A 22,831-nucleotide genomic window follows, 5' to 3' on the forward strand; every position below is an offset into this window, starting at 1 on the left:
CCCGCCCGCCCCTTCCCCCGGCGGCTCGCCGCTGACCCGCGCTCGCCCCCCGCCCCCGTGCGGCCGGCCGGGCCGCGGACCCCGGAGGGGAGGGGAGGGCGCGCGGGTCCGCCTGCGCGGAGGTCTCCGCCTCCTAAAGTGTCCGACTCCGGAGTTTCCCTGGGTCTCCCCCACTCCCGGGGAGAAAGCTCCCCTCCCTTTCCAACGTGGGCTCCAAGCGGCCCCAGGTAGGGCTGCCTGGAGAGCAGGGGGGAAGCTCGGGAAGGGGGCAGCCGGGGTGGGGGTCCCCCGCCCCACCCGTCCCATCCTCGGGCGGGGACGGCCGGGCAGAGCCGCAGGGCGGACGCCCTTCCTCCGGGACCCTCGGGGTCCCCGATCGCCCCCCGCAGGGCCTGCCCTCCCCGCGGGGCCAGCGGGGCTCCTCCTCGGGAGAGAGAGCCTCCCTCCCCGGGGAGACCGAGGGTGGGCCGGAGCGGGTGGCTCGGGCCCGAGTTGGGGATGGACAATGGCCCGGGGCCCAGCGCACGGCCTGGCCCTGCCCCTCCACTTCCGGTGCTCGGTTCAAACTGGACAATGCCAGCTCCGGCCATTCCCCTCCCCCACCGCCGAGCCCATTTAAAGGGACAGAGCCCGCTTTCGGGGGCGTCGGCCGGCTCACCCTTCACCCTTCCTCCCCAGGGTGCTGGAGTTCTCTAGTTCTCACGCTGCGGTTGTGGGCGGGAAGCGGGTCAGAGAGGAAAGTGTGTATTTAAGAAAGAGATAAAGGAGTACATGGCGGGGCGGGGGGAGAGAAGGAGAGGATGGAATGGGGAGACGGAGACTGTGGACAAATTATGTCCTTCTTTCCTACCTAAATCTTGAGTGCAAGACCTGGGAGAGCGGGCTTGGAGGGGGGAATAGAAAGGGCTAGGATGGCTCTTTTTGCTACTTAGTCTAAAAGATACATATCATTAACCAATATCCTCTGCAGTACCCTGTGCTCAAGCGGGGACTGTAATTTAGGTGTTTCTGGAGTTCTTCAAGTAGATCCGCCAAAGACATTTTGTTGACAGCTAAAACGTATTTGCTCCTACGCAACTGAAATGTATTTGCTTCTTTCTTGTAATTCTTCCTAAGATTCGGAGCAGGTGCTTGAGGTTGGGCTGAAGGAAAGGAAGAAGTGGAGGGCTCTTGGTATCCTTGATCGGCCCTCCTCCAGTGCTGCAGGGTCTTCCCAGGCAGCACAACTAGATGCCCTGTCCATGGTTCTGAGAGTGCCTGAGGCTCTGTCCTTGGTGCTGAACAAAGCTGGCTCCCCTGCCTCCCAGCTCCCTGCCTTGAGAACGCCTGCTTTCCTGAGTCTTTTGCAGAAAACCTGATTTTCCTCAAGTGCTGACCCGTGAAGACGGAAAAGAAACTTTCCTGAACACTAAGAGGGTGATTCTGTGAGCTCCACGCCTGTGCATCTCACAAACAGGTGTAGAACTTCTCAGACGACCATAAAAGAAACAAGAGATACTTTGAGTCAAACAGGACCAAAGAAGAAGAGAAAAGGATCTCTCTACTAGTAGTTTTCAAAGTTATTTCCTTACTCATTATTACTTTTCTCACGTGTGCAGAGATTGTAGCTGGATTTCTCATGTTTATTAGACCTCTGTGACACGGGAAGTTTCTTCAAGCTTCAGTTTCCTCCTCTGTTCAGGGGGAAATAGGAATGCTTTGCTCCTGGAGATATTGTGAAGATGAAGTTAGAAATCGTAGGGAAATCTTTCATAACAGCATCTGAACCATGGACTGATCATCTGAAATCACAAGGGAAAATAAGTCCCCCCCCCTCCATTGGTGCTGGTAGCTCCCATCTACAATCCTAAGTACTCAGGCTGAGATCTGAGGATTGCCATTCAAAGCCAGTCCAGATAGAAAAGTCCATGAGACTCAACATCAGTTAACCAGCAAAAACCTGGAATTGGGGCTCTCAGGACTGGTAAAAACAAATGAACCAAAAAACCTGTAATTGGAGATATAGATCAAATAGTAGAGTGCTAGCCTTGAGCAAAACAGCTCAAGGACAGTGATATATATATACAAATTCTCATCCTGGGGTTTGAACTCATGGCCTGGGCTCTGTTCCTGAACCTCTCTGTGCTCAAGGCTAGCACACTACCACTTGAGCCAGTATTTTCTGAGTAGTTTGTTGGAAATAAGAGTCTCACAGGGGCCAGGAGTGTGGCCTAGTGGTAGAGTGCTTGCCTAGCATGCTTGAAGCCCTGAGTTCTATTCCTCAGTAGTGCATACACAGAAAAAAAGATGGAAGTGAAACTGTGGCTCTAGTGGCAGAACATTAGCCTTGAGCAAAAAGGTCAGGGACAGGGATAAGGCCCTGAGTTCAAGCCCCGTGGCTGGTCAAAAAAAAAAAAAAAAGTGCCTGGCATGGTAGACCTTGTGTGATCTAATCTCTCATCATCTCTGTAAGTTCATCTGCCACCACAGCTCTGGATATATAGAATTTAAATAGAAATTAAGACACTATCTGGGCACAGGTGAGCTCATGCCTGTAATCCTAGCTACTCAGGAGGCTGAGATCAAGGATCTGAGGATCTAGGTTCAAAGCCAGCCCAGCACAAAAGGAACTGAGACTCTTATCTCCAATTAACCTCTAGAAAACTGGAAGTGAGGCTTGGCTCAAGGGTAGGGTGGTAGCTTTGAGTTGAAGAGTTCAGGGACATCGCCCAGGCTGTGTTCAAGCCCCATGATCCACCAAAAGAAAAAAGAAAAAAAAGTCTCACAGTTCCATGATACTCAGATCTCGGCCTCCTGAGTAGCTAGGATTACAGGAGTGAGCCTCTGGCACCCTTCTTCCATGTTACTTTTTATAAGGTATTATTATCTTGACTGACACTGTGTTTTTATCAATGAGGGGGGAGAAAGGTAATTATCAAATATAGGTCCCAAAGGGGCCGGGAGTTTGGCCTAGTGATAGAGTGCTTGCCTAGCTTGCATGAAGACCCAGGTTCAATTCCTTGGTACCACATACATGGAAAAATGCTGGAAGTGGTGCTGAGGCTCAAGTAGTAGAGCTCTAGCCTTGAGAAAGTCCAAGCACAGTGCTCAGGCCCTGAGCTCAAGCCCAGGACTGGCAAAAAAAATAAAAATAAAAAAAAAATTGGGGGGGGAGGGAAATGGGTACCAAGACATGTGAAAGGGTATCAATGTATGTGAATTAATGCACCTATCTGGCAAATATCATGTAACCCTTTTACTAATAAAAAAAAATACAATAAAATAAATAAATAAATAAAAATTTGAACATAGGTTCCAGGGTTGCGATGGTTCTGAGGGTCATGGCTCTACAGTGACTGTGGTCATTTGTTGCACTCCCTGTAACGCTTGGCTTTCTAGATTGTAGAGTCTTTCTAGATTGTAGAGCAGGTCCAAAGCCAGGGCAGGTCCTCTTCTGAGCAAGAGCCCCCACCCATCTCTCATTTCACAGGGATTGAGAACTGTGATAGAGTCCAGGATAATGCTCTGCCCATCTGCTCATCTGACTGATAGTGTACATTGGAGAAAACTTTACCATGGAGTGTTCCTCAGGACACCTGTTCCATGGAATGAATGATGCAGCTGACCATCTGAAAAAAATTCTGCAGTAAAATATTTGGGGAAATTGCCAGGCACTGGTGGCTCATGCCTATAATCCTAGCTATTTAAAAGGCTGAGATCTGAGGTTGCAGTTCAAAGCTGGACCAGGCAGAAAAGTCAATGAGACTTTTATCTCCAATTAAATAGCAGAAGGCTGGCACTTGCGCTGTAACTCAAGGGAGTACAGCACTGTCCTTGAGTGAAAAAGCTAAAGGACAGCGGGGCACTAGTGGCTCACACATGTAATCATAGCTACTCAGGAGGCTGAGATCTGATGATCACAGTTTAAAGCCACCTTGGTCAGGGAATCATAAGAGATTTATCTCCAACTAACCATCAGAAAGCTGGAAATGGAGCTGTGGCTTAGGTGATAGAGCATTAGCATTAAGCCAAAAAGCTCAGAAACAGCACCAAACAACTCAGTTCAAGCTGCAGGACCAACACATACAAAACAAATTCTGGGAAATGGTATGTTAACCATGTTTGCTATGCAATATAATAATATGTTCTAGGATTCATCAGGAAGGAACAATGCTTATGTTCATTCATCCAGCAATATTTACTGAACAACTACTACACTATACATTAGGTGGCACTGTGCAAAAGACACTAGGGAAAAACAAAGCAACCAAGCAGATAAAGTTCCTGCCCTCCTAAAGCTCATATTCTAGAGGCAAAAGAGAGGCAGACCATAAACAGGCAATTAAGTAAAATATATAACAAGCGTACTTCAGGCCTATGTATTTGCTTTGTGGTCTCAAGAAAGATACTCAGTTTTACCCAGTAAGGGCAACATGAAAGTTGTGGATTGGTTGTCAGACAAATGTGAAGATTTCTTCCAGCTGTAACATTTTTAAGTGATACTGTGTGTGTGTGTGTGTGTATGAGAGGGGAGAGAGAGAGAGAGAGAGAGAGAGAGAGAGAGAGAGAGAGAGAGAGAGAGAGAGAGAGAGAGAGAGCGCTGTTTAACGACTCTGAGAAACAATCAGGCTTTGCCCTGTGCTGTCATGTTGTCCTCCTCCTCCTCCAGAGACCAGTGGTCAAGTGTACAAGCAGGACTGTGCACCTCTCACCTCTCAGGCCTGTTGAATTGACAGAAGGACACACCAAGGAAGCCCCCTGCTTTCTTTCCTCCATTCTCCCTGCCTGCCCTGCTTCACAGAGCAAGACGGCCAGGCACTTGCTTTCACCAATAATGGCTTCATTAGATTGAAAGGAGACAAGAGTGACCTCAACGAAATAGACTTCCTGACCCCGGCTGACCTTTGACCCTCACCCTGACAGCCTTTAAATCTTTTCCTTCTGACACATCCCCCACAAGGTATGGGAAGGAAGAGAAAATGATAAGTATGTGATAGCCCAATGTCCAGTGATGTAGGTCTCTAGGTGTCCTCTGCGGTGACCTCTTGATACCTGCTGTAAGTCCCCCTCGGGGCTGCTGATTCTTCCAGTGGTTTGCTCCATGACTCAAACCCATCTAGCTGTCATTCACCTGGTGCCCAATTGTTTGTATCCAATGATTGTCTCGTTCCACGGAGGCAGGAGGAAGAGCAAATCAAATGGCCGTCATTTCCCTAAATGCTACTTCAGTCTGGACTCTGTGTGTGCACGTGCATCTGTGCTAGTCCTGGGGCTTGAACTCAGGGCCTGAGCTTTTCTACTCAAGGCTAGCACTCTACCACTTGAGCCACAGCTCCATTTCCAGCTTTTTGGTGGTTCATTGGAGATAAGAGTCTTATGGCATTTCTTGCCCTGGCTGGTGTCAAACTGTGATCTCCAGACTCAACCTCTTGAGTAGCTAGAATTATGGATGTGAGCCACTAGAACCAGATTTCAACCTGATCTGACCTTTTGACCTACTCTCCCCTGATTCTGCAGTTGTTTATCGCTTGTTGATTGTACTGCAGGTATGTACAAAGCACTTGGTGTGTATTATCTTGGTCCTCAGCCATCCCAATATATCTTTATTTTACTGGGGAAGAAATTAAGACTTATTGGAGTTAAGCAACTTACTCCAGTTTGCAGATCACAGAGGGTGAATCCCAGGTGCAGCTCCAATATTCTTCTTAACTTAAAAAAAAAAGTAATTAATGCATGGGGTAGAAAAAATCAATTAGTATTGAAACAATTATAATGAAAAACAGTCATCTTACCACTGCCAACCCCTTTACTCCCCTGAGGCAGCCTCTCTGAGCCAGTTCATCTCTAAGATATCTCTAGTCAAGTGTGAGTGGCTCACTCCTATAATTACTCCTACTTAAGAAGCTGATATCTGGGCTGGGAGTTTGGCCTAGTGGTTAAAGTGCTTGCCTAGCATGTACGAAGACCAGGGTTCAATTCCTTAGTACCACATACATAGAAAAAAGCCGGAAGTGGTGCTGAGGCTCAAGTGGTAGAGCTCTAGCCTTGAGAAAGTCCAAGGACAGTGCTCAAGCCCTGAGCTCAAGCCCAGGACTGGCAAAAAAAAAAAAAAAAAAAAAAAAAAAAAGAAGCTGATATCTGAAGGATCTAGGTTCAAGACCAGCCTAGGCAGAAAAGTTTGCTACAAAATAACCAACAAGAAGGGCCAGGAATTTGTCCTAGTGTTGAGTGTTTGCCTAGCATGCACAAAGACCCAGGTTCCATTCCTCCATACCACATACACAGAAAAAGCTGGAAATGGTGCTGTGGCTCAAAGGAGTATAGCTCTATCCTTGAGAAAGCTCAAGGATAGCACCCAAGCCCTGAGTTCAAGCCCCAGGATTTTCAAAAACAAACAAATAAATAACAAGAAACAGGGCTATAGTCAGGTGCTAGAGGCTCATACCTATAATCTTAGTTACTCATGAGGTTGAGATCTAGAATGCAGACTTGAAGCCAGCCTGGCAGACAAATCTGAGATTTTTACCTCTAATTAACAAGTAAAAGGCTAGCAGTGGAGGTGTGGCTCAAGTAGTAAAGTGTTAGCCTTGAGTTCAAACCCCAGACTGGCACACAAAATAAGAAGCAGGGCTCGAAGTCTGGCTGAATTTGTAGAACCCCAACCTCACACGTATAAGACCATGACTAATGCCACAAAAAATCTCTACTTGAGCTACACCTTCACTTCTGGCTTTTTGCTGGTCAATTGGAGATAAGAGTTTCATGGACTTTTCTGCCCTAGCTGGCTTTGGACTGTAATTCTCACATCTCAGTTTCCTGAATAGCTAGAATCATGGGCCTGAGTCCTTAGCCCCCAGCTCCCTTTTACTTTTTTGATACTAGAACTGGAACTTAAACTCACAGACTTAAGCTTTCATTTGGCTTTTTCACCAATGGCAGGAGCTCTTCCACTTGAGTGGCACCTCCAGTTTAGTGCTGCTGCTGCTTCTTCCTCTTCCTCTTCCTCCTCCTCCTCCTCCTCCTCCTCTTCTCTCTTCTCCTTCTCCTCCTCCTCCTCCTCCTCCTTCTTCTTCTCCCTCTTCACCCTCCTCTCCCTCTTCTCCCTCCTCCTCCTCCTCCTCCTCCTCCTCCTCCTCCTCCTTCTCTTCCTCCTCCTCCTCCTCCTCCTTCTTGTTCATCTTCTTCTTCCTCTTTTTTGCTACCAGGCCGGTTTTGAATCTGAATCCTCAGATCTTAGCCTCCCCAGTAGCAAGGATTACAGATGCGAGCCTCTGGCATAACTTTTGTTTTTATGCTTTGTACTTCACTTATCATAATAAAAGCTACATCATGCTAATATAAATGCTTTTCTTCCAGAACACAAAGACTAACCCTTTGTCAATGAGACATAATAAATGGTACTAATACCTCTGTCCAAAAACCCAAAACTTTTTTTTAAAAAAAGTTTTCTTCCACTGAATTACATCTAATCTCTACAGATCCTTCCTTAGTAGCATTTTTTTAAGACAAGGCCTCTTCCTCTTCTGCAAACAGCCTGGGGTCACACTTTGTAGACAAACCCCAGTCCCACCTTTCCCCAATTGAGTGACTTCAGAAACTTTTTTTTTCAGAGACCCAATGCCTCAATTAGAATTTCCCACTATTTTGCTGGAATTAGCCCAAAGCCAGACTGATGAAACCCCTTCCTCAGGGATACACATCTCTTTCCGTAGATGGCCAAGAAGATCATTTCTCCAGTCACAAAGCATCTTCCCACACATTATCTATTTTTCCCAAGGCCATGCTAGACCCTAGAAAACAAGGCCGCTGGAGCAGAAGGGAAGCAAGGTTGGCTTATGTTATCTCAGTGATGCAGATATGACATCTCTTCCCCTGACTTCAGTCTTACGCCTCATGCTACTAGATCTTCCTTCCCAGTACTTCCTTTTTAAATTTTTATTTATTTGTCAGTCCTGGGGCTTGATCTCAGGGCCTGGGTATTGTCCTTGAGCTTCTCAAGGCCAGCACTCTACCACTTAAACCACAGTACCACTTCTGGCTTTTTCTGTGTATGTGCTACTGAGGAATCAAACCCAGGGCTTTGTGCATGCTAGGCAAGCACTCTACCACTAGGCCAAACTCCTGACCAGAGGTCCCTTTATATACCCAGGGATATCTTGGCCTCCACATTCACCTACCCAGCATCCCTTTCTGATGTGCTGATACCCTGCACTTCTGTAATCGAGCTCTTTTCTGTTCTATTATATTTGCATTTGTCTTTTTTCTTCTTTTTCTTAGACTGGCTACTGGAATGTAAAGTCAGGGTCCCTAAATGCATTGTTCAATATCTGTCTAGCATACCACACAAAGCTTGGCAGAGTGTAATTCCTTATTTATTGAATAAATAAAAATACATGACTTGCTTACGTTTCCACAGTTAATAATGAAAAATTCAAATCTAGATTTTTATTTCCAAGTCCAGGGATTCTTTTTAACCTCTTGTGAACCTAATTCCTAAGTGAAACTCTGTCAGCTTATTCCTACTTACTTCCTTAGAAATCTTAGATTGCTTATCTGCAAAAGACTCTAGAGGCTGAAGGGATGAGGCCTTCTTTTTATAGATAAGAAAACTAGGATCCAAAGAGGTTGAGTGGTTTGCCCAAGGCTACACACAAATTGAGTCACCTTTCCTGGATTCCCAGGGCTTAGTCTACTAGATAAGAGATTGCAAGGAAGAATTCTACCTAAGTTCCTGTTTTGGGTGTGAGTTTAGGTGTGGGTGTGTGTGGGCACCCCCCCACACACACACAGGAACTACTAGGGCTTGAGGGTAAGAGTCTGTTGGAGAGCTGAACTCTGGTGTCTCATGCCTGCAATCCTAGCCACTCAGGAGGCTGAGATCTGAGGATCATGGTTGGAAGCTAGCCCAGGCAGAAAAGTCTATGAGACTCTTATCTCCAGTTAACCACACAAAAACTAGAAAGTGGCACTGTGACTGAAGTGGTAGAGTGCTAGCCTTGAGCACAAAGAGGCTCAGGGACATCACCCAGGCCCTGAGTTCAAGCCCCACAACCTATCAAAATAAATAAATAAATAAATGACTCTTAAGGACATTTCCTGTTCAGACTGGCTTCAAATCCTGATCTTCAGATCTCAGCCTCCGTATTAGTAGCTAGGGTTAGAAGAGTCAGCCACTGGTGGCACCTAGCTAGTGCACCTAGCTAGTCCAGACCTCCAAGGCTATTCTGAGACACTCACTGGGATGGGGTAGAAGAGGATATGTGTGTGTGTGTGTGTGTTTGGCTCTATGTGTGCAATGCATGTATGCAATCTTTGGGTACCAGGGACCCCGACATGAAAATGGGCTGGGGGCACATCTCCACAGTTGTGGGGTCCCTTGAGGCTCCCTTGGTGGCAACATCACTCCTTTGGTCCCTGCATCTGACCTTTGGGGCTAGAGATCAATACTCTAGGTTCCAGCTTTGATTTCTGTTGGCTTCTCCACATTGGCCACAGGCTGCTCAGAGGACCTGGACTCAGGGTCATTAAAGAACTGTCACTCTTCCCCTGCTTCAGTTGGGGGCAAGGCTGGGGGAGGGGCCAGGATGGGAACCATATGGGGAGACACAAGTGTGCCGAGGTCTCCAGTCCTCACAGCAGGGGGAGTGACCTCTATCTCCCCTTGACCCCTCCCTTGCCCCTTTCAGTCAAGCCAAGATTCCTAACCCACACTGAATTTCAGAAGCCCCTTACATTAATGTCAGCCCACACTTCCTTTTTGAAACCCTTCCATCTCCTTGTGCTCACATGGTATGGTATAAACTGGGGCAGGGGGAGGGGAGTGTCAAATAAATTGACTATTTTCCATCGAGGCAGTGATTGGAAATTCCTCATTCACCTTTTCCTGTACTAGCTCAAGGATAATCTTACCAATGATTCCTCTCCAACACCAATCTACCAAATGCTATTCTTCAGGACTTTTTATCAGGACTTCATTCCAGAAATGCACTCCCTTTCCCCTCACCCCAACATGCTTTTCCCCTCTTCCTTCTCCACAGCCTCGCCAATGCCCCAGCCAATCACTTCTGATTGATTGATTGATTAGGGAGGAGAGTGGGAGGGAGAGGATCGATGGAGGAATCGGTCCTATTATTCAAAGCTAAAGGTCCTGGAGGGAGGGATATTAATTGTGGGGAGGGTGGTATTAATTGTGGTCTCTATGGAGCTTGGGCCCACCTGGTCTGCAGTTTGTGAAGGATGCAGATAAAAATCAGACGACGGGGGAGGGGCGGGTACTCAGAAAGTCAAAGGGAGAGTGGGGGTGAAGTTGTGGAAGTAGGAAGACAATATCATTATATAATTTGAGCACTGGGATGGAAAGGGAATCAGGGGCGAGAAGAAAAGGGATGACATGATCAAGAAGCATTGCAGGCTTATGGAATTGTAACCCCTTTGTACAACTATATAAAATAATAATAAGAAGAATAAACAATAATAAGTACATGTTATAAATCTGGGCATGAGCTGAGGGTCCCCAAGCTTTACCACAGGGTTTGAACTTTACTCCTCCACTCCCCCACCCCACCAGTCTTCCCCGTGTCCAGCAGGTGGCGCTCCTTCCTCACGTGACCTTTTAAATACCTCCCCACCCCACCCACCCCTCCCTTGTTCTTTTGTTTATTCATTCATTTGAAAATATTATTTGGGTGCCACTGTGTGCCAAGCACTATGCACAAAAAAGATCCTCCCCTGCAGAATGGGAAAACACAAGTTTGAAAAGGATAGACAGGCAAGGTTCCATCCACATCTCTCTGTGCTTGCAGGGTAGTATCGCAGGGAAAGAATAGTTATAATGCTTTAATTTAAGGGGAAAGAGGTCAGACAAAGCCTTCCTGAGAAACTGACTTTTAAACTGAGAATTACCAGATGCCTGAGTCTTGAGTAGGTGAAAATGTGGAAAGAAATGAGCTGTGTCTGTTGGGGGGTATGGTGGGGAGGCTGTGGTAGAGATTCAGGCAGGGGGAGCAATTTGCAAAGACCCTGGGGCAGGAAAGATCAGGGCCTCTTTCCAGGGAGGAAAAGAAGCCTGGTAGGGCTGGGTTCAGCTTTGGTCAGATGTTTAACCCTTTCTATTACCGTATCTTCTCACACACTTGGTTGGGGAACAGGGTTTTGTTTGTAATTACTTCCTTTCCTTCTCTCTTCTCTTCCCTCTCTCTGTCCCTTCCATTTCTTTCTTTCCTTTCCTCCTCTTCCTCTTCCTCTCCTCCCCCCTCCTTCAGTAAAAGTGTTAGAGCCTTTCTGAAACTTGTTTTCCAGAAGCCAGTGGATTAGTGGTAGAGGGTTTTGTTTTTGTTTTTTGCTGGTCCTGGAGCTTTAGCTCTGCCTGGGGCACTGTCCCTGAGCCTTTATGATCAAAGCTAGCACTCAACCACTGGAACCACTCCTCTACTTCCAGCATTTTGTATGTGTGGTTAATTGGAGATTGGTCATTGACTTTTCTGCCCTGCCTGGCTTCAGACTCCAGTCCTCAGAACTCAGCCTCCTAAATAGCTAGGATTATAGAGCCATAAGCTGCTGGCACCTAGCAATTATAGGTAGATTTAGGTTAAACTTCAGTTCTCCTTCCTGAGAGGAGTGCAGTAAGGTGCACATGTAAGTGAGAAGCACTTAATGACAGCTAGGAATCTGAAATGCATACAGGCAACAGCTAATCTGCATAAAAATAGTTAATAGATAATTAATACAAGTATGGCTTCTGATATTTGTAGTACAGTATTTTTCTGCTTCTTCTGTTTGTTTTAATCAGTTGTGGGGCTTGCATTCTGGGCCTGGGTGCTGTCCCTGAGCTCTTTAGTTCAAGGCTACCACCTTACCCCTTGAGCCACAGTACCATTTCCAATTTTCTACTGGTTAACTGGAGACAAGAGTCTCACAGTCTTTAGTGCCTAGGCTGGCTTTGAACCAGGATCCTCAGATCTTAGCCTCCTGAGTAACGAGGATTACAGGTATGAGACACCACACCCAGCTTTTTCTGCTTTTAATATTTAATATTTGTAATTTATTATGACTTTGTTTCTCTTATATAAACATTACCTTGGGATGGATTTTTTTCCCCCCTGCCAGTCTTGGGAATTGGGAGCTGTCACTGGACTCCTTTTGCTCAAGGCTAACACAGTACCACTTGAAGCACTCTACCATAACACCATTTCCAGCTTTTTCTGATTAATTGGACATAAGAGTTTCACGGACTTTTCCTGTCTGGGTTGGCTTCAAACCAGTTTCCTGAGTAGCTAGGATTACAGGTGTGAACCACTATTGCATGGCTTTTCTTTTCTTTTCTTTCATTATTTCTTTTTAGGGATCTCGTAAGTTACTTTCTAGCAAGCTCCAGCAGGCCCATGGAGGAGGATAGGAGATCCTCATTCAGATGTAATTTTGGCCCTCACCAAGTTCCACGTAAGATCAGGCTTAGAGACTATTTCTGAGTTGACCACCTTGTTGCTTCTAATTGGAGTAAAGTGGCCTTTTGTAGGACTCATTGATCTGAAAGCCACAGTTTTGAGCCAGCCCGAACAAAGCAAAGTCCCTGTGAGACTGTGGTGTCTAATCTGGCAGCAGAATGCTGGGGCAGAGTTGCTTTAGAGCTCAAAGTGGCAGAGTGCTAGCCTTGAGCTGGAGAGCTGAGGCCCTGAGTTCAAATCCAGCAACCAACAAAGTGAAATGCTAATGGGATGTTCATCCCTGTGTGGAGAGACACTACTGAGACAAAAGAAATAAAGCATCCAGATGCAGAAAGCCTCTGCTTGGATGGCAGAGATGGTGTCAGATCCTAGATTCACTCGTGCTTGGCCATTCAGTATTAATCAGAGCCGGGAGGTCATAGATTGGTTTGTAAGCATGCCTTACTAATGCCCATGCCTTTCATAACTGGGCAGGAACGTGTCAATCATCTGTGATAGTGGGTAGTTTAAAGTCCTAGATGAGCAAGATTTGGGTTGAACACCAACCACAAATTCAGGAAAGAAGTCTGTGGACCTAAGGCTGTGTCCCCATTGATCTGTATACAGGCCTACATAGTAACTGAGGCATTGTTGGGATCGCAGGGATTAAGTTCCCCAGACAATGAAGAAAATGCCTTTGCAAATGGGTGCTAAGTAAGCTAAACTATTGTAGCCAAAGAGGGTTTATGCAGTTGTTAAATGTTGAATATGATCTCTAGTTTGGAGCAAATCATTGTTCCTGATAGCTAATCCTGGCAACCCCTTAATAAAATAGGCTAAGCTTTTAAGGTCCCTGGTCAAGTACAGAGACAACGCCCCTGAGTCAGCTTGAAGAAGTTATAGAAGATGGATCTTCGCCCATCAACTCCCCTTAAGATGAAGGGACCAGAGTCATTTTTGGAAAGTGAGACAGGATAAATTAGAGGTATGGAAAGAGTAGTAACAGATGTGCAAGAGTGGAGACTGCACGTGTGGGGAGTGACCACAGGTTCAAGTCTTCTATACCTGTCTAGAGAATCTTAGCCTCATTTAAAGGAAATCTGGTTACTAGAAGTTGTCACCCTGGTATTACTTTGAAATCTCAACCCTATACTGCCCTGAAAACCAATGGGGTGCCAGCCTGCAAAAACAAGTGTGCTCAGGGAAAGCAATTAGGAGACCACTGGGAGATTTCACCAAAGTCAGGCCTTAGGTTAAGCTTCTTTATCCAGCATGCAGGAATTTGGAGGCAGCTTAGGAGGTGTGACGTTCCATTGGAGCAGCTGCGAGAGACAAGGCTGCTGCTATACATCCTGTCCAGCCTGACTCCACAACTCTACAACTGCTTCCTGACTGGAACTAAACCCTTGGTGGTGGGATACTGTATCTGTGCTAAGTTCAAAGTCCCCTAGGTCATGGGAGAGAAAATAAAGTAAGGCTGCCCCTAGCCTTTTTCAGCCATGGCCATCTTGGTGTCTATGGCTTTGTGAGGGGAATTCTCCACCCCGTGGATGAGAAGTCTAGGGTGAGAGGTGTTAAATGTGAATGAGGGCTATGGTCAAATAAAAAAAAGAGAGAAAAGTTAGCAAAGGTTTTGGGAGAGGAGTTGAAAAAAAATGGTTTATGAAGGATAAGAAAGGATCTGAAAGGAATTGTCTTCAAGAAATGTTCATGTGAACTATAGAAGGTTTGAGTATGTAGCCAATGGTATGAGTATATGTTGAGTAAAGTTGGTATGCAGCTAATGCAGGAATGTAAATAGAGTGCACTGAGGTGAGGGGTTGCTATGCTTGGATGTATATTTCCTAATTGTGAGGGTTTTTCTTGGGTGCAGAACTACGAGGGCACACTGTATGCTCCTCCAAACCAAAGAATGTTGTCTACCGGAGTCTGATAACAATTGTTGCCCCCCCCCCTAGCCATGTGTTATCTCAGCTGACACTGTTAACCATGATTCAAACCAGTTCTTACAGGCCTTACAGGTTGATTGGGGGACATGCTCATTGTCTGGTTTCTAACATCCTGGCACTCAAGTGTACCTGCACTGTGATACCCAGCATTCCCAACCACTGTAAAAGTAGCGGGAAAGAGCTACTGGACTCATCACTCCCAGATGGAGACAGCATGTTTGGACAAACCATGATGGAGTAATGAAGGATAACCTAGCAGATATAAAAAGGAGACTTGAGCAAGAGAGAAGCAGGGGTCCCAAGGATGGTGTATAAAAGCTTATCCAGCTGGTCTCCATGATGACATCCCGAATATCTGCAATTGCAGGATCCTTAGCTTTACTAATGTTGCTCTTGGCCCCTGCATTTTAAACAGCATAATGATCATTTGTACAAAGCAGAATTGGAGTGGTCAAAAGGCCAGTGCTGAGGACTCAATATGGCCCTTATGACAGGAGGACATAGGGTGGGAGGAAGAGTCAAAGATTTGACTCGTTTTCCAAAACGAGGAGGAATGAAGGGACCCCTTTCTTGACTTCCCCCAAATCCATCCCCTCTAGGCATTTCCCATCTTTATGAAAAGGAGGACTTGACCTAAGGCGGGGGCTGCAGAATCCCTGATAACAGCTCAGATTACAAGAGCAGCTAAACCAGGTGGAGTTACCAGAATTCCTCCCCACCCTACCCCCCTTGGCCTGCCAGGGAATTCCCTCCCCTTCCTTTGTCATCAGAGCAGTGCGCCAGAAGCCCACCGAGATGATAGGTCAATTCAAACAGCAAAGGTGTCAGTGGTTGCCCAAGCTATCAATCAACTATGCTGAATTCCATTGGCCACCTGTGTATGGCCAGCCCAACCACATGGCTGGGGGCCTATAAAAGTAGCCTGTAAGATCAGGCGGGGTCGCTCTCTCACTCACATCCTATAGGCAGCCCTGGCCGGTCAGTATAATTCTCGATGCTAGGTGCAGAATAAAACTCTGTTTAACTTAACTTCCAATTTCTGCTTTTGTGTCAGACTCATTCCTTTGATCACGGACCCTAACAGTGACAATATTTTGTGTACAAGTGTTGATGACCTTCTTATTCTGGGAAAAAGAGCTAAGCAGAAAACAGCTTACTATTTGCATAAGCCTTAGTCTACTCCCAGGCCTTCTCACAGTTTAGGGTGGCTTAGCCCAAACCCAGGTTAGAAATTTGAATTCTTCGCCGGGAGTTTGGCCTAATGGTTAAAGTGCTTGCTAGCATGCATGAAGACCCGGGTTCGATTCCTCGGTACCACATACATAGAAAAAAGCCAAAAGTGGTGCTGCTCTAGCCTTGAGAAAGTCCCAGGACAGTGCTCAGGCCCTGAGCTCAAGACCAGGACTGGCAAAAAAAAAAAAAAAAAAAAAAAAAAAAGAAAGAAATTTGAATTCTTGTTGAGCCAGGACAGACTTTTCCAGGAAAGTGTTCTCAATGTTATGAGGGTCTATCGGGAGTAGGCCTTCGGCACGCCCAATCCTTTCAGCTCTCACTATTCCACTACAATTTTGCAGTTCTGTCTTGAACTGGAACAGTTCCTTGTGTTTTGTTACTCCTGACCTTAACATTGTTTGAAATAATCAGCCAGGACCATTGCACATGTCCTTCACTATGGAGCTGTCTGATGTTTCTTTATAATTAGATTCAAATTATGCATTTTTTGGCAAGAATATTAAGAAATGATGTATCTTTCTTTGTACATTCTATCAGGAGAAATACAATGTCAATTTGTCCCTTTCTAAGTCACTTGAGGTGGTGTCCTGTTGACTTGCTCCACTACACTTATTAGTTTTCCCTTTGTAATTAAAGTGATCATTTATGGGCATATTCCTTGACATTATCTAAGTCCTTTCCTCCTTTCTTCCTTTAAAAAGAGTTTGTTATTATTAGGGTGTCATACAGGGGGTTATCATTTCACAATTAAGATCACGTCATACATTTCTCTTTTGAGCAATGTCGCCCCTTCCTTAGCTTTCTCCTGTCCCTGCCAAGTTGTATAGAACATTTTCCACATTGTGTTTATTGAATACTATGAGTGTATGTGTTTAGCCTTAAGTAATTAAAGGTCAGACAATGACATATTCTGATAACATGCATATTTTAAACCAATTTTTAACAAATATTACAAAGAATAGAACAATATAGTAAGACAGTAGTATTATTACACATATGATTGCTTTTTTTCTTTTTTGATCATGGGGCTTGAATTTAGGGTCTAGGTGCTGTCCCTGAGCTCTTTTGCTCAAACTAGTGCTCCAGGAGCCACAGCACCACATTTGTTTGTTTGGTGGTTGAGAGTTTCAGAAATTTTCCTGCTTCTGCTGGCTGTGACCCTCAGATCTCAGCCTCCTGAGTAGCTAGAATTTATAGGCATGAACTACCAGTGCTTGGCTTGCCTGCCTGCCTGCCTTCCTTCCTTTTTTCTTTTTTTTGCCAGTCTTGGGCTTGAGTTCAGGGCCTGAGCACTTCCCTTGGGCTTTCTCAAGGCTAGAGCTCTACCATGTGAGCCATAGCAACACATCCAGCTTTTTTCTACATATGTGGTACCGAGGAATCGAACGAGTCTTTGTGCATGCTAGGCAAGCATTCTACCACTAGGCCAAACTCTGGGGCTCTTTCTGTGTCTTTTAAATTGAGACCAGGTCTCTCTAGGTTGCCCATCCTGGCCTCACACTCATGGACTGCGATCCTCAGATCCCAGGCTCCTGAGTGGCTAGGATTGCAGGCAGAAGCCATTGGCTCCCAGCTTGGTGCACCCTTTGGACCCTGGACTTGTTCCGTTGTGTTCAGCTTGGATCAGGCTGTTTCTTAGGAACTTCTGGAGGGTTTCCTGGAAGCGGGGGTGGACGAATCTGCTTCAGATTGACCTCTGCTCTGCCCTCAGAGGTTATTTTGGAAGGCAACACCTTCCCCAGGTTTGCCCTAGCCCTCGCCAAGTCTCCCCACCCTGCTAGCACCCACAGCTGCTCTGACAGCGAAGAGGGAAACCACAGACCAGAAGCTGAGTGATCTGCTAAGGAGAAGCCAGCAGGACAGGGGGTGGGGAGGTGCTCATTTAGCAAGCTAAAGTGGCACAGGGGAAGGATGGAAGGCTCAGGGGCTTTGGTAGTCCAAACGAGCGGCATCATCCTAGAATCCTCTGTCTGGCAGTCTGTCCCTAAGGGGATGCTCAGTGGCACACTTTCTTTTGCACCTATTGTGTGTGTGTGTGTGTGTGTGTGTGTCCAGGCACCAATCCTGAAGCCAGAACTCAAGATCGGGGTGCTGTCCCTGAGCTTTTTTGCTTGAGGGAGAGCTCTACCACTTGAGCCACAGCTCCACTTCCATTTTTTTTTCTGGTGATTAATTGGAGATAAGAGCCTTTCCTGTCTGGACTGGCTTCAAATGCTGATCCTCAGATCTCAGCCTCCTGAGCAGTTGGGATCACAGACCTGAGCCAAGGAATCCCATGCTTTCTTCTTTTTGCTTTTGCTTTTTTTTTTTTTGCCAGTCCTGGAGCTTGGACTCAGGGCCTGAGCACTGTCCTTCAGCTTTCCTCAAGGCTAGAGCTCTACCACTTGAACCACAGCACCACTTCAGGCTTTTTCTATGTATGTGTTACTGAGGAATTGAAACCAGGGCTTCATGCATGCTAGGCAAGCACTCTACCACTAGGCCAAACACTCGGCCTACCTACTCATTTTATGTTGTGGAAATTACACAAGTAACTTAGTGACACTGCTAGAATACATTAGTGCTTTGACAAAAGTAGAACCAAGAGTTCCCTGCATTTCACAGCCCCATTTATCCCTTAACCAAGAATCTATGGAATCCAGAATTTCCTGAAATGTTTGTGGAGATTTCATGAAAGTATCCTGAAAACACAATCAAGGCTAGTGTCTTTTTCTTTTTGTGCCAATACTGAGGCTTAAATTTAGGGCCTAGGTGCACACTTTTAACTTTTCACTTGAGGTTGGTGCTTTGCCACTTGAGCCATAGCTCTACTTCTGGCTTTTTGCTAATTGGAAATAAGTATCTTGAGAACTTTCCTGCCTGGGCTGGCTTTGAACTGTAATCTTCAGATCTCAGCCTCCCAAATAGAATTCTAGGCATGAACCACTGGCATCTGGCCATAGTAACTTTTTCTTTTCTTCCTTTTTTTGCAACAGCAAAAGAGATGGTTTATTGTACACATAGCGATTCAGCCACAACTATGAACAGATCTAGTCCAAAATGTCAGAGGCCCAGAGCACAGGACTGTCAGGAGACACTCAGTTACAAGCAAGGTGGACGTCCTTCAGAGTTGATCTTGGCAATGGAAATTCTAGATCCATTGGGAAATTGTGGACAGCGGCATGCAGTCTCACAGCTCATATCAGTGTCTCAGCCTACGCCATTCCTTCTTTCTGCTCCTCTGGCCTCAATAGGTGCACAAGCTGGTTTACTTGGACTTCTGCCTCATCTTTCTTATTTTGCCCTTCAGCCTATGCATTCACTTCTTCCACTTGAGGTAATGGTTTTTAGGAAGATGGAGCTAAGGCCAAGAGCTCTTTCTTTCCTCTTTCCTCTCTCTCTTTCCCTCTCTTTCTCCCCTTCTTTTTCTTTTTGCCAATCCTGAAGCTTGAACTCAGGGCCTGGGCACTTTCCTTGGACACTTTTTGCTCAAGGTTAGTGCTCTGCTACTTGAGCCACAACACCACTTCCAGTGTTTTCTGTGTATCTGGTACTGAGGAATGGAACCCAGGGCTTTGTGCATTTGTGCATGCTAGACAAGCACTCTACCACTAGGCCACACTCCCAGCCTGCCTGCCTTTCTTTCCTTTTTTTTTTGGTGGGTTATGAGACTTGAACTCAGTCTGGGCGCTGTGCCTGAGCTCTTCAGCTCAAGGCTACCACTCTACCCTTGAGCCAAGCCCCACTTCCCATTTTCTAGAGGTTAATTGGAGGTAAGAGTCTCAAGTCCTTTTATGCCAGTCTGGCTTTGAACCTTGATCCTCAGATCTCAGCCTCCTACGTAGCTAGGATTACAGGCGCGAGCCACTGTGCCCAGCTTTCTTTTCCTTCCTTCCTTCCCTCAACCCACCTGTCTCTGTCTCTTTTTTCCTTTCCCCCCACCAGTTGTGGGGCTTGAACTCAGGGCCTGGGAGCTGTCCCTGCACCTTGAGCCACAGTATCACTTCTGGTTTTTAAGTGGTTAATTGGAGATATGAGTCTCAGGTGGATTTTTCTGCCCAGTCTGGCTTCAACCTGCTATCTTTGGATGGCACCCTCCTGAACAGCTAGGACTGCAGGTATGAGCCACCAGCACCTGGCACATAGTAACTCTGTTGCTTTCATTTTAGAAGTGGGATGAGTAAATGGTGTATCAGAGCTGTCTCCTTAGGCGAAGCAGAGCTCGTGGGAACCACTGAAGCCTTTGGAGCACTGAGTGTGGTGGTTTCTCTGCCACAGTCCAGGTGAGGTCATTAACACTGTCTCAGTCTCTTACAGCTCTTGATTGTTAATCCCTAATGGATATATATATATGTGTGTGTGTGTGTGTGTGTGTGTGTGTGTGTATTTTGTTTTGCTTTTGGTTATACTAGGATTTGAACTCAGGGCTAGAAACCAAATTTGGTACTTGGCTAGTTCTCTACCACCTGAGCCACATCCTCAGCCTGGCTTTTGGCTAGTTGTTGTGGAGATGCAATCATGTGAATTTTCTACCCCAATCCTCAGCATTTCAGCCTCCTGAGTAGTTTAGGATTACAGGCAGAGCCTGGCTGGAAGACCTAGGGTAGCTAAAAGAAGACTGAGTCTAATGAGCTTCTGACACTAGGGGGTGGCTTGGTTCCTGACACCCCTGCATGTGAATGTGTAAGAGTGTGTGTGCGTGCGCACTTATGTGTTTAGAGCAATCCCAGGGAGAATGAAATGGCCACAGTGCTGAGCAAATGCCTGGGATGTGGTTGATCAGAACTTGGCATAAACTGCTGTTTTGAAGAGGATCCCTCGCTCATGGAGTGCAAAAGACACCATTTCTGCCTCTCTCCCCTCTGCTGACAGGGCAGGGTGCACTGGGGTCCCAGTGGGACTGAGAGAACATGGCTTGACTGACGCAGGCAGGTCCTGCTCAGCTTATGCTGGCCCCAAACCATGCATCCATGGCTTCCCCAGGGACAGCAGATGGTGTCCCTCAGGAGGCAGGTTTGGAGTCACAAAGCCATCCCACAAGCTCCCAGGAAGCCATCACAACAGGATTCATCTGGCCCTTATCTTCCCAGCCCGTGATAGCCTCCAGGACGACCCCCCCCCCACTCCCAGGCCACCATACTGTTGGTCTCCCTATCTCGTAGATATGGAAACTGGAGCCAAGGCAGGTCTCTAGTTGACATGACATCCAAACTCAGTGAGGATGACTTTGGGGCCTTTAGCTATTACTGGAAATTCCACAGAGAGGGTTCACCGGGGTTTCCAGGGCAATCGGCATCATTTCTATTAATTTGTCCCTCTTTAGTCCCTTGCCTGGTAGAGCCTGTGGTCAAAGTGTTCAGGTTCCTTTTGCCTTTTCCCTGTGATGCACACCTGCCAGGCTTAGAAATGTCTGTCATGTGACAGAGCCATGAAAAGAGGGAAGAGCTCTGGATTCTAACCCTGGCTTTCTCAGCACCCAGGACCCTTGACTCTAGAGTCACTGAGACAGGCCCCTGTCCTCAGTGCAAACACAGCACCTCACACCTGTGATCTTTAGCTTTTTTCTTTTCTGTTTTCTTTTTTGCCAATCCTGGGGTTTGAACTCAGGGCCTAGGAACTGTCCCTGAGCTCCTTTTGCTCAAGGCTAGCCCTACTGTCACTTGAGCCACAGCTCATTGGAGATAAGCATCTCAAAGAACTTTCTGCCCAGGCTGGCTCTAAACTGAGATGCTCAAATCTCCATGTAGCTAGGATTCTAGACATGAACCACTGGTACCCTGCTTATCACTTGAAGACTTAGCTGGACTTTTGCCTACCATCAGACTCCAAGACCACAGTGGATATGGAAAAAGATGAGCTATTCTTCAGGTCTTTGTGCAAATGTGACAGCAGGATGGCCCTATCTCCAGATCTCTTCACCACCCTGGGGTGTGAAGGCTGAGGTCCACTCAGTGCAGCTGACAGACTTGACAGCTGTGCTGCTGGGGAGATAAGCAAGAAGGTGTCAGGCAGTGGGAGGGAAGTGTCAACCACAGAGAAAAGCAATGGGGAGCCCCCCAACCCAGCCCCTGCCCTGCATCCCATGCACAGCTGCTCCTCCCTCAGAGCCAGCCCTGGCCCCAGACCCCCTTCCAACTTGGTGTCCCTTACTTGATGCCTTTCAAAAAGGCAGTAGGAGCTGGGTACTGGTGATCTGGATCACACACTGGTGATATGAGGATCACAGTTCAAAGCCAGCCAGTAGGAAAGTTCTGAGACTCATCTCCAGTTAGCTACCAGAAAACTGAAAGTGGAGTTGTGACTCAAACTGGTAGAGCACTAGCCTTGAGTTCAGCCACACTGCTCAGGCCCTGAGTTCAAGCCCTGTAACCAATCAAACAAACAAACAAAAGGGCAGAAGGACCCTAGGTGCTCAGCCTGCTGGGACTTAGCTGGCTGCCCTCCAGGTGGAAGGAAGCAGTGGTTATGGAGTAAAAAGGTTTTGACGCTTACAGGGAGGAAGTGAGGTATAGTCTGTAAGTAAGGCATTACCTCCCTTATTTTCAACCCAAGCCAAGCTAATCCCCCAGCTCTGCTTTGATTGCCAAACACCTAGCCTAATAGCTATAAGCACTAATATTTGTAAATTTTTCACTTTTTTTTTTGTTTTGGCCATTCCTGGGGCTTGAACTCAGGGCCTGGGCACCGTCCTTGAGCTCAAGGCCAGTGCTTTATCATTTGAGCCACAGCACCATCTATGGCTTTTTCTGTGTATGTAGTATGGAGGAATTAAGCCCAGGGCTTCATGCATGCTAGGCAAGCACTCCATCAGTAGGCCACATATCCCAGCCCAATTTTTTTTAACTTGTACCTTTCCATTTCTAAAATATTAAGCAAATTTTCCCATTGATGAACTCCAAGTACCAAGGTTTGGTTAGATTCCTTTGAGCAATGTTCCCAGAAATGAGTCTACTGCCTGATATACAGCTGGCAATCAATATGGCAGGATCTGCAACAGAACACTAGATAGTAAGGAAAAAGCAAGAGGCAGATGTATCTGTACATGGCATGAAAGAATTGTCACAGCAGACTGCAGGATATGAAAAAAGAGCAGGAAGGCCAGACATGGTGGCTCACACCTGTAATCCTAGCTACTCAGGAGGCTGAGATCTGAGGATTTTGGTTCAAAGCCAGCCCGGGCACTAAAGAATATAAGACTCTTATCTCCAATTAATCACCAGAAAACTGAAGTGGCACTGTGACTCAAGGGGTAGCCTTGAGTTGAAGAGC

This window comes from Megascapheus bottae, chromosome 6, assembly GCF_031878675.1.
Source record: "Megascapheus bottae isolate mThoBot1 chromosome 6, mThoBot2.hap1, whole genome shotgun sequence".
Taxonomy (NCBI): Eukaryota; Metazoa; Chordata; class Mammalia; order Rodentia; family Geomyidae; genus Megascapheus; species Megascapheus bottae.